Raw genomic sequence first — 11,097 nt, 5'->3', positions numbered from 1 at the left:
CAAACCAAACCAAACCAAACCAAACCAAACCAAACCAAACCAAACCAGACAAAACAATGTTTGCAATCCCTTTCTACCGTTCTTTTCCATGGTTAGGAAGCCTGAACTTAGCACCTTTTCCAAATATCCACAGCAATGCAGCAAGATTCTAGCCTCAGGCTTTCTGACTGCCAAGCCCAGGCTTCTTCTGAAGTTTTCCTCTTGAATCAGGTACATCACCATGTTGGGACCTTATTTCAGGTGCAAATTGTCAGGCCCCACTTAGACCTAACAAATCAGAAATCCCAAAGGTAGAACCCAGCACTGTGTTCTATAATGAAACAACTAAGGTAGAGTCCCCCGGTCTGACTCCATTTTTTGTTGGCTTAGATATTTCTCAGCCCTCTATTCCCCTCCCCCCAAAATCACATCTATCCTAGCAACATATTTGAGATTTCCATGGCTTTGAGTATGGTCCAGATATAAGCAAAATAATGTGGAAGTTACATCTAAAATCACTACTATGCTCTGCTAGGAAAGAGGCATGTCACAGTTACTCCAACCCTAACTTTGACATATCTTTGTGAATTTTGTCTTTTAAAATGCATTATTCCTGAACTTGGGCCCCAAGAGACATTTTGGAGGTTCAAGCCTACTCTTAGTCTGACCATCCATAAAAAGACTTAAAACTTAATTGGTTTAATCAGCATGGTTGTCAACAATGATTTCGTGTCAATCATTACAATAAGTCCTTTTGGTGATTCTAATAGATACTTTTTGTTGTTGTTACTGTTTTAATCCTGTCTGAAAGCCACACGGGGAAACTTTAGGTCAACTGTAATAGGTACCTTTCTAGCAGGATTGTTAACACAGATGTGACCTATTTCAAAAAGACAGTCTTGGTTATCTTTGACTAGAGTCCTTTGTTTGGTCTTGGTGGACTGGAGGTTCTTATGTTCCTGCTCTTCCTATGAAGAGCACTGTTGAATTTTAGACTAAGATTTTTGCCCTTTCTACAATATTGGGGAAAAAAGTCTTGACACTTAAAATTTAACCTAATGGACTAGAGAGATGGCTTAGTTGTTCAAGAGCAGGTACTGCTCTTCCAGAGGAATAGAGCTTGATTCCTAGTATCCATACCAGCCTGTAACTTTGCTTCCAAAGATCCAATTCCTCTGGCCTCTGAGGTCACTCGTACATACAAATACATACTCATACACAGATATACCAGAGGTATATATTTAAAAATATCAAAAATAAATCTTAAAAAAGTTAACCTAACAAAGAGCAGCATATTCTGGTCCCCTGTGCACATGCTGGGAAGACAATCAGAAGGAATGGGCTGGACATCCCTGTTACTCTTTCCCTTCCCACCCACCCAACACAGGGACATGCCATATATTAGCAGGTTTTCCACAACAGACTAATTCAGGTTTCCCTGTCAGACAAATCCCACCTGTGAGCACGGCTGTCTGCACCACATAACACCACATAGATCAAGAGCTGGGAGAGGCTAGAGTCATGAACATCATAGCTTTCCATAAAAGTTAATTAATGACAGAAGCATATTGCCAGGAATGGAACACCACCATTATTTATGGTTCAGGAAACGCCAAATGGAGGGACTTCCCTCCTCTTTCTCCCCAAGCCCCAGTAATACCCACAAGGAATTTACCCAACCCATTTCAGTAAGTTAGTGAGTCATTTACCAAGTCAGCAAGGAAACAGCATGGAAGACATAAAAATTAATACCACAGCTGAATATCCAACATGCATCTCAAGGGAGATGGACCACCCAATGGACGCTACCCTGTTTTCTTCTATTCCTGTATGCGAACACTTTTACACCTCACATTTCTACTGTTGTTAACAGTTCCAACCCTCCACCTTGAGTCCCCCAAGGGATGCTTGTTGCTGAAAGAGCTTGTAGAAAGCCCCCTCTACCTCCCTGCAGAGCCACCACACACAGGTTTGATTGCTAGGGAAATAGCTCTTCAGCAACACATAGTTTACATTTCAGGGAGGTGGCGCAACCTGGGGTTGAAAGTATACATCCAGGTTCAAGTTCTGGTAAGGTATTCTAAGCATCTCCATCCACTCACCATCACCAATACTAATAATTTCCTTCGGGGTTGCTGTGGTGTCTGACATCACACAGTGCACATACTTCTGCCTCTGGCCCTCACTAAGAGCTAAATAAGTGTTAATGATATCTTGGCTTCTGTTTTCTTCCTTGTCCCTCTTCAAGTGCCAGGTACCCACACATAGCTAAGGTCAAGCACAGGGTACTTTCTTTCCACATTCTCTGTTCCACTACCCTGACAGACTTGAGGAAGTGGCCTGAGGAAAACGTGAAACTTTCCCTGCGGAGGGGTCCGTGTGCCCACCTTTCTCAAGTGAAGGCCTGTCACCTTCAGCTTATTTCCTCTAAAGACTCTAATAACCACTCTTATGTTTCAAGAAGAGGGAGAAAACTGCTCCCTGAGGCATGTGCTTTTACGGTTCAGTCATTTCCACGTGCAGCTTGGGTTTGTGCTTATTTCCACCCTAAGCAAACTTACAACGCCTTCTCAGACCTAAGCTTTCATTTCTTTGTTTGAAAAAGACTTAATAACAAGCCCTTGCTTCCCTCTCTTACAGCCCTCAGAATCATAATAGTCGATGGCCATGGAAGTCACCATGTTAAAGCAGAAAATCCCACACCAAAAATACATGACAAGGATGATTCAGTTGCCCGAGATTGTAAGCAGATGTCGTGGCGGGTCTGTGTGCTCTCACAAATTATGAGAAAAATGACTATGGTGTTGAATTGTTATTCTGCTTGTGTAAATTAACAGTCATCTCAGCAGTAATTTGTTAAATAGAGAAACAGAAATCCTTTGTGAAGTCAGGATTTTATAAATGTTTGATTTGACCCAATCCACTGTAGTCCTTATGGCTACAGCCTACCCCCACCATTTGCTTTAATTGCGTGTCACTGCTAACTTCCTTGTAAAGAGACAGGCCTCTGCCATTCCTTCTAATTATCCAAATCACCAGCCACTGTGTGTGGCCTTACCTAATGCTTTTAACCAGAGGTAATGTCACTAAATCAAAGTGAGTGGGAGGTGTCCCTGTTGCAATGACTCTAATAAATGTTACATGACATTCTTTTAAGACCATTGGAGCTGTTCTCTCTGCAAGCCTGAGTCTAACATGATAACTCATCAGTTACGAAGAGTCAGAACCACAAGCCTGTATGCACCAGCACCTTTCCTCACAGGAACAAATTTTATCTGTAAAGAGGTCTCATCTGTAAAGACATCTTGTCTCCAGCCCAGTCTGTGAGAGGACGTTATGAAATTCCACGGGACTATGTGGCTGTTTCTAAAGCTGCTTCAAACCCAGCTGCTAGCCCTTAGGTTAATACTTGGTCAATAATAGTTACAAACAACAGCATTCTGAGGTTTTCTTGAACATGCAAAACACCTTTAAGAACATTATACAATGTAACATGTGTGTTTAAATGTACAGTTACTGTGGTCCATGGAAAACATCTTTAAGAACGTTATACAATGTAACCTGCGTGTTTAAGTGTACAGTTACTGTGGCCCAACTACAGTTTGGAACACTGAGGTGTCAGGAGGATAGGTAATTTGTATCAACACCACTCTAAAAACAAGCAGAGCAGATGTGGGCCTGATGAGGAGGCAGGTGCAGAGGAGGCTGGGACACATCTGTCTGTGTGTACTGTTGCTTGAACATCAAGAACATGCCATGTGTATTTTCAATATTTGGGACCACTGGCAAAGATGCTAAAATACAATAAATAACTTGTCTGTGAAAAACAAGCACAAATCTCCAGGTTTTCTAAAATGTCAGATTTGACTGTTGGAAATCAGAGGAGTTTGTGTCTTTTTAGATACTTAAAATGTTTGGCTCAGTTTTCAAACAGAAATATTTAAGAGTACTAACACCAGGTTACAAAGCTTTCTCATGGTATGTTTGCTCTTTGAAAATGTATCAGTTTGTAAACCATGAACAACTGGTTTCAATTGTAGTTGTTTCAATGAGAAACTTCCCTCATAGGCTCATGTATTTGGATACTTGGTCTTCAGTTAATAGTATTGCTTGCGGAACTTTCCAGAACGCTCGGTGGGTGGTGGAGGAGCAGCGTCTGGCCGAGCTGCGCGCTGTGCTACGCTCCTCTTTCCGCTTTCCAGCGCCGGCCCGCTCACCAGCTGTAAAAAATGGTGAAAGAAACCACTTACTATGATGTTTTGGGGGTCAAACCAATGCCACCCAGGAAGAATTGAAAAAGGCATATAGAAAATTGACCTTGAAGTACCACCCTGATAAGAATCCAAATGAAGGAGAAAAGTTTAAACAGATTTCTCAAGCTTATGAAGTTCTTGCTGATTCCAAGAGAGAGAGAGAGAGAGAGAGAGAGTGAGAGAGAGAGAGAGAGAGAGAGGGAGAGAGGGAGAGAATTATATGATAAAGGAGGCGAGCAGGCGATTAAAGAGGGCGGAGCAGGTGGTGGTTTTGCCATATTGGTGGTTTTGCCATATATCTTTGATATATTCTTTGGAGGAGGAGGAAGAATGCAAAGAGAAAGGAGAGGTAAGAATGTTGTTCATCAGCTCTCAGTGACCTTAGAAGACTTACTTATATAATGGTGCAACAAGAAAACTGGCTCTGGAAAAGAATGTGATTTGTGACAAATGTGAAGGGCAAGGTGGTAAGAAAGGAGCAGTAGAGTGCTGTCCCAACTACCGGGGGACAGGCATGCAGATAAGGATTCATCAGATTGGACCAGGAATGGTTCAGCAAATTCAGTCAGTGTGCATGGAGTGCCAGGGTCATGGAGAACGCATCAGTCCTAAAGACAGATGTAAAAGCTGCAATGGAAGAAAGATAGTTTGAGAGAAGAAAATTTTAGAAGTTCATATTGATAAAGGCATGAAAGATGGTCAGAAGATAACATTCCACGGTGAAGGAGACCAAGAACCAGGACTGGAGCCAGGAGATATTATCATTGTGTTAGATCAGAAGGACCATGCTGTTTTTACAAGGCGAGGAGAAAGCTTTACACATTAGCTTTCATGTGTATGGACATACAGCTGGTTGAAGCATTGTGTGGTTTCCAAAAGCCAATATCTACACTTGACAACCGAACCATAGTCATCACCTCTCATCCAGGTCAGATTGTCAAGCATGGGGATATAAAATGTGTGCCAAATGAAGGCATGCCAATATATCGTCGTCCATATGAAAAGGGACAGCTAATCATTGAGTTTAAGGTAAACTTTCCTGAAAATGGCTTTCTCTCTCCTGATAAACTCTCTTTGCTGGAAAAACTCCTTCCTGAAAGGAAGGAAGTAGAAGAGACTGATGAAATGGATCAGGTAGAACTGGTGGACTTTGATCCAAATCAGGAAAGACGGGGTCATTACAATGGAGAAGCGTATGAGGATGATGAACATCACCCCAGAGGTGGCGTTCAGCGTCAGACCTCGTAATGGGCCAGTCATTCTTTGACATTCTGTATGCAGTAGTGAATGTGGGAAGGACTGTAATCATAATATGCTCACTACTTGGCTATTGTTTTTGTTTTAATATTCAACTATAGTAGTGTTTTAAAAGTTAAATGAAGAATAAACACAAATATAAAAGCTCTGACTTTGCCCTGTATGTATAATGACTTCAATGTTCAAGATGAAAATAAATACTTGTAAAAACTAGTTTAAAAAGTTCCTAGCATCTGTTAGGCTATATCTTGTGTAACTGATAATAGCTGTGTACATTAGACTGACGTGCTAGGTATGTGTTGTATGACCCTTAATTGTTAAGCTATGGGATTAAAATTCTGTATTTAACTGGTAAAAAAAAAAAATAGTATTGCTTGGATAGGTTATGGAACCTTTAGGAGGTAAATGCTTTCTATAGGCAGTATGTCATCTCTCTTTCTCTCTCTCTCTCTCTCTCTCTCTCTCTCTCTCTCTCTCTTTCACACACACACACACACACACACAGAGAGAGAGAGAGAGAGAGAGAGAGAGAGAGACCCATGTACATACATATACATAAATTTAAAGCTTTTAAAAATTTTTTTAAAAAGCACAATAATTATATTATTGACATTTGTTTAGTGCTTACTTTTACTAGGTATTGTTATTAGTCTTTAAGATACGCCAGAATATATTACTATTCCCATTTTTCAGACCATAAAACAGGCTCAGTACTTGGAAGAACTGAGAGCCAAATGTGAATAAGAGACTGGGCTGCCCTTCCTGATGGAGTCTAGTGCTAGTTCCCACATCTCCCAGGGTCCCCTTGCCACATAAAGGAAAGGAGGTCTTTGCGGCTTGCTTTATGCAATGTGAGAGCAGTGACATATTGTGCTGGTTACATTTTTTTTTGTCAGTTTGACACAATCTAAAGTCATAATGGAAAAGGTAATCTCAACTGAGAAAATGCCTTCAGCACATTGTCCTATAGGCACATCTGAAGGTTATGTTCTTGATTAATGACATATGTGGGAGGGCCAAGCTCACTGTGGGTGGTGCCACCACTGGGCATGCAGTCCTTCGTTGTATGAGAATGCAGGCTGAGCAAGTCACTGAGAGCAAGCCAGTAAGCAGCACTGCTCCATGATCTCTACTTCAGTTCCTGCATCCAGGTTCCTGTCTTGAGTTCCTAACCTGATTTCACTAGATGATGAGCTATGATCTTGGAGTTGTAAAATTAATATACCACTTCCCCCTCAACTTGCTTTTGGTTGTGGTTTTAGTTTTGACAATAGAAAGCAAACTAAGAGAGGTGGTCTTCCAGTGTCGCTGAAGGGCACATTGGAAAAGTCACAAGGACCCATGGAATGTCTTCCAAATGATGGCCTACAAACTGGATAGTCATGCTTGTTCATTGTTTCACATATATATATTACATTAATAAAATAGATATTATATAATCTATTGATTCTATATAATATAACATATTAATATAATATTGTAATATGGAGTAATATATTAATAATATATAACTAGTATATATTAATAGACACATATTTATTAAAAATCAGGTACAAACTCATTCATCTCATTCATAGCAATTAAGTCCTAGGTGGTTTGTTTTATGTGACAGAAAGCTACTTTTCAATAGAGAAGCAGTCTACAACCTAAAAGAGACTTGACCTTCAATGAATTAAATAATGATTTTACAAAAACCCAAAACTGAAAAAGTAGCTCAATAGCAGAGTGCTTGCCTAGCTGGCATGTGTAGGGCCCCGAGTTCAAGTCCCAGGAACCCAGGGAAAAACAATAGATAGATAAATAGAGATAGGTAGGTAGATAGAGATAGGCTAGGTAGGTAGGTAGATAGATAGATAGAGATAGGATGGATAGATAGATAGATAGATAGATAGAGGTAGGATGGATAGATAGATAGATAGAGATGGGATGGATAGGTAGATAGATAGATAGATAGATAGATAGATAGATAGATGTTCTTCCTATTGGGCAAGAGAGCATTTGTTCACTTGCAATAGCTGTTTACTGTGGTTCTTCCCATATTCTTAACAGTCTTTGATTTCAAAAATAGTGGCCCTCAAGGATGATAGGGAAAACACAGAGGAGACTGCTCAATAAAAGCTTATAAATGCTTTAGCATGTTTCAATAACTTTGTCCCTTTGTTTTCTTCTGGCCATTTCCCACCCTTGATTAGTAATTTTACACCCAAATAGTAAATTATGAAATACTCTCTAATACTGTCACTGTGGTAAAAAAAAATGTTTAGTTTTTATGACCTGTCTCCAGAGATAGATCTTTAGCAGTATGTAGTGAGGTTAATTCAGTGTGAAATCGTATAATACTTTTCTTATTTCTGTTCATTCATTTAGAAATTATGGAATGAATTCTATCAAAAGCTTAATCTTATAGACCAGAGACTTGTTTGTGTTGAAAAATCGTATTTTTCACTGTTGTTACAATTATTATTGTTATTCTTTAGAAGTGATTAAAATATTTCTAATCAACTGTGAAAATAAATAAAAATGGTTATTTTCCATTTTTTATTCCCTCAGATTCCTGGTAGAAGGTACCATAATGGAAAAATCTTACTTTTTAAACATCAGAAAACCAATCCATAGTCCCTTCTCCTCCTCCCCAAATACTTGTAATCTGAGACTCAGAAACCCAGCAGTCCTGTCCTTTTTGCCAGGTTGCAAAGACAGTAGCCATCTTGGCTGAATTGGGCTATTTGTGTAAAGGCAGACAAAGAAACTGAGCTAGCCACTCAGCCGTGCAGTGGTGAAACCAGAAAAAAATAATAATAAAGAGAAGCCAAGATTCTCTCCATTGACTACTGGACAACATTTAAAATAGATTCCCCTACTCCAGTGCCTAGGTGGCAGCACCTATGTGTAAGGTGCATTTACTGCTCAGAAGTCACAACACAAGTCAGTTGCTGCTTCTCCAACACAAGTCAGTTCTGCATAGAGTAAAATGAAGTCACCACTCACATAAGCAGTCATGTTCACTCTCCTTAATATCAGCACTGACAAACATTCCAGTCGGGCTTATACAATGAGCCACATTCTAACTTAATATCACAGTCACTTCTAATTCCAATCTCTAATGAATGCTGGCCACTCCCGTGCTTCCTTTCATAAAAAAGATACAGTTCCTGCTTCTCACTTCATAAAAATGGCAAGAACAAGTTAACCTTTAGCTAATACGGATAAGAAAAGGTTAATATAAGTAGAACAAAAACACAGTTTTCTCACAATCTTAATTTTACAGTGAAATACAAAGCTCCTTAGGCTAGATAATTGTTAGTTTTTCTGGGGACTTACTGCATTACCCCACTTAGAAACCCATTAAGAATTAAAAGTAAACATGTCAAACAAGAACTGTTCCCTAATTAATACTAAGCCATATGCAAAAACCTTCTTGAATACCAGGCTTAGTGGTATTGTATATTATCCTGTCCCTGCTTATAAAAAGCCAAATGTTTCTTCAAATGGTAATATAGTGCACCAGAGATAGCCAAAGTCACACAATGTAGCCATCCATAAAGCAACATTCTGAAGATCAATGGAGCCTAGCTACCTTCCTGTGAGAGGACTGAAACATAGAATATTGGTCAATAGAGATGGTCAGAAGTATAAATTGTTTAGAGAGGCACCCGAGGTCAGAGTTCGGTTCTCCAGAATGATTTCTGGCTCCCTATTTCAAGCACCATGTCACAGGGAGATGGAAGAAGTAGCATCTAATGTTCCACGGATCTCTAGAAGTTAATGCTGGTGTTTGAGGGTAGAAACTAAAGCTAATCACAAATACAAAAACACAAATAACCATCCTGATCCCTAAAGCTCTTATGCAGTCTTTATGCAAATATTAGCAGTTTTCCTAGAGCTAAACTAGAAGTTTCCCAAGAAACAGGACCTACCTGACTATAACATCCAAGTACACCACAGTGCAGAACACCATAGCAATTGGAGAGCATGTGCGTATTATCTCTCTGCTGGAATCTGTATCTGTCCACATCACCTCTTTGGACAGAAGGTAAGGAGTTCCTGGAAAGTCTAAGCATGGCTTCCTGCCGTGACATTGTTCCTATTCTTCCCATATCGGTCACAAGTGGTGACATGGTGTCGGGTGAATTAAAGTCATCTAGAAGTTCAGAGAAGGACTCTGCAGAAGAGACAAGAGACTTGCTGGTGACGAGTCTTAGGACTTTCAGTCTTCACTTCTACCATCTTGAAAGAAGGAGTGTCCATGGGATACAAGATAGGCAAAATCAGAGATCACTCCCTTCCAGACTTCACAATAGAGTACAGAACTATGGAATCGTTTGTGCTGCTCAGTCAGCAGCAAGCATATTGGTCCAGAAGACAATTCTATGTGCCCCCAAATTCTAGTGTTTTAGGCTCTCCATAACAGTTTGTCAAGCTAAATTATTGTTTCCAGACACCAAATGTAGCCTCTGGTCTGACAAAGCAAGCATATGTCTCTGAAAGTGCTTACCATGGTTACATGCCTACTGCATTTAAAGTCTGAAGCCTTTTAATGGAAACATATGTAGAATAAGTGGGAGGGGGTTGTAACAGGAGGAAAGGGTATCAAGACAGATTTTAAAAGTCATAAAATGCAGGTTTTGTTCTTCAAAAAAAGCATGCCAGTCTGCGGTTTAATTCAATAAAATGTAACAACAAGGACCATAACAGTTCAGCGATATCATAGCAGGATTCAGAAATTACAGCCTGTGCTTGGTAGAGACAGCTACCCAGGACACCTGACTGGGATAGTGGGGATACTTAGAGGAGGGCTAACTACAGACCACACAGGCACAGGGGAACCATGGCTTCATTTTTACTGAGGTAGAGTTCAAGGATTGTCTTCTTTATCTGTGAAGTCTGGACTCAAATCTCCCAAGCAGACTGGACTCTAACCAGTCACAGGAGAACAGCAGGTTACCGGATTTTGTAGTGTTTGCCAACTTTGTTGGTGTTCATAGCGAGCAAGTTTATATTAAAGATACAGTGTGTGGAAAATCTTGATACAGAGAAAGCACCTCTAACATCATTACAGTTCCATCAGGATATGATTTTATGAGATAGGGGAGAGACAGGGAACTCCATGTAACTGTTGCATGCGATAACAATATACATAGCCCCAACCCACCCCTAGTCAACAACTGGAGTGCTCATTGAGGTGTGAAAGACGTTTCTTATCATGTGTTATGTGATAAGAAAAGACTAGGCTGTATGTTCCATTTTTAAGAATGCTTTTTCTTACCAGCTTTTCATAATTGAAATGTTGAGCGCCCGCTCAGGAGGGAAATGCAAACAGCTCTTTGTAACAGCAGCACACAGTAGTCTGGAACCTCCTTGAAGTTAATTGCCGCGCGGCTCGCTAATGAAACTTTCCGTCTATTAAATCTTAACGGGCATAACTATAAAAATGGCGCCAAGCTTGTTCCTGCTCTGGAATGTCCCAGCCAGCACTTTGTGACTTTTACCCTTTATCTTTGTAATTACTGTAATTATTTCAGAGTTGGAGTAGAATCAAGATCTAAGAATACAAGTATTACACACACACACACACACACACACACACACACACACACACACACACACA

At 40.1% G+C, this 11,097-nt stretch overlaps 1 pseudogene; it reads left to right on the top strand.

The window, feature by feature from the left end:
- The first annotated feature begins 4,208 nt into the window (after positions 1-4,208).
- On the top strand, positions 4,209-5,480 carry LOC114617428 (annotated as a pseudogene).
- The last annotated feature ends 5,617 nt before the right edge of the window (positions 5,481-11,097 follow it).

This window comes from Grammomys surdaster, unplaced genomic scaffold (genome assembly GCF_004785775.1).
Source record: "Grammomys surdaster isolate TR1022 unplaced genomic scaffold, NIH_TR_1.0 136, whole genome shotgun sequence".
NCBI lineage: Eukaryota > Metazoa > Chordata > Mammalia > Rodentia > Muridae > Grammomys > Grammomys surdaster.
Note: the sequence above shows the minus strand (reverse complement) of the source record. Positions and strands in the feature narration are given on the sequence as shown.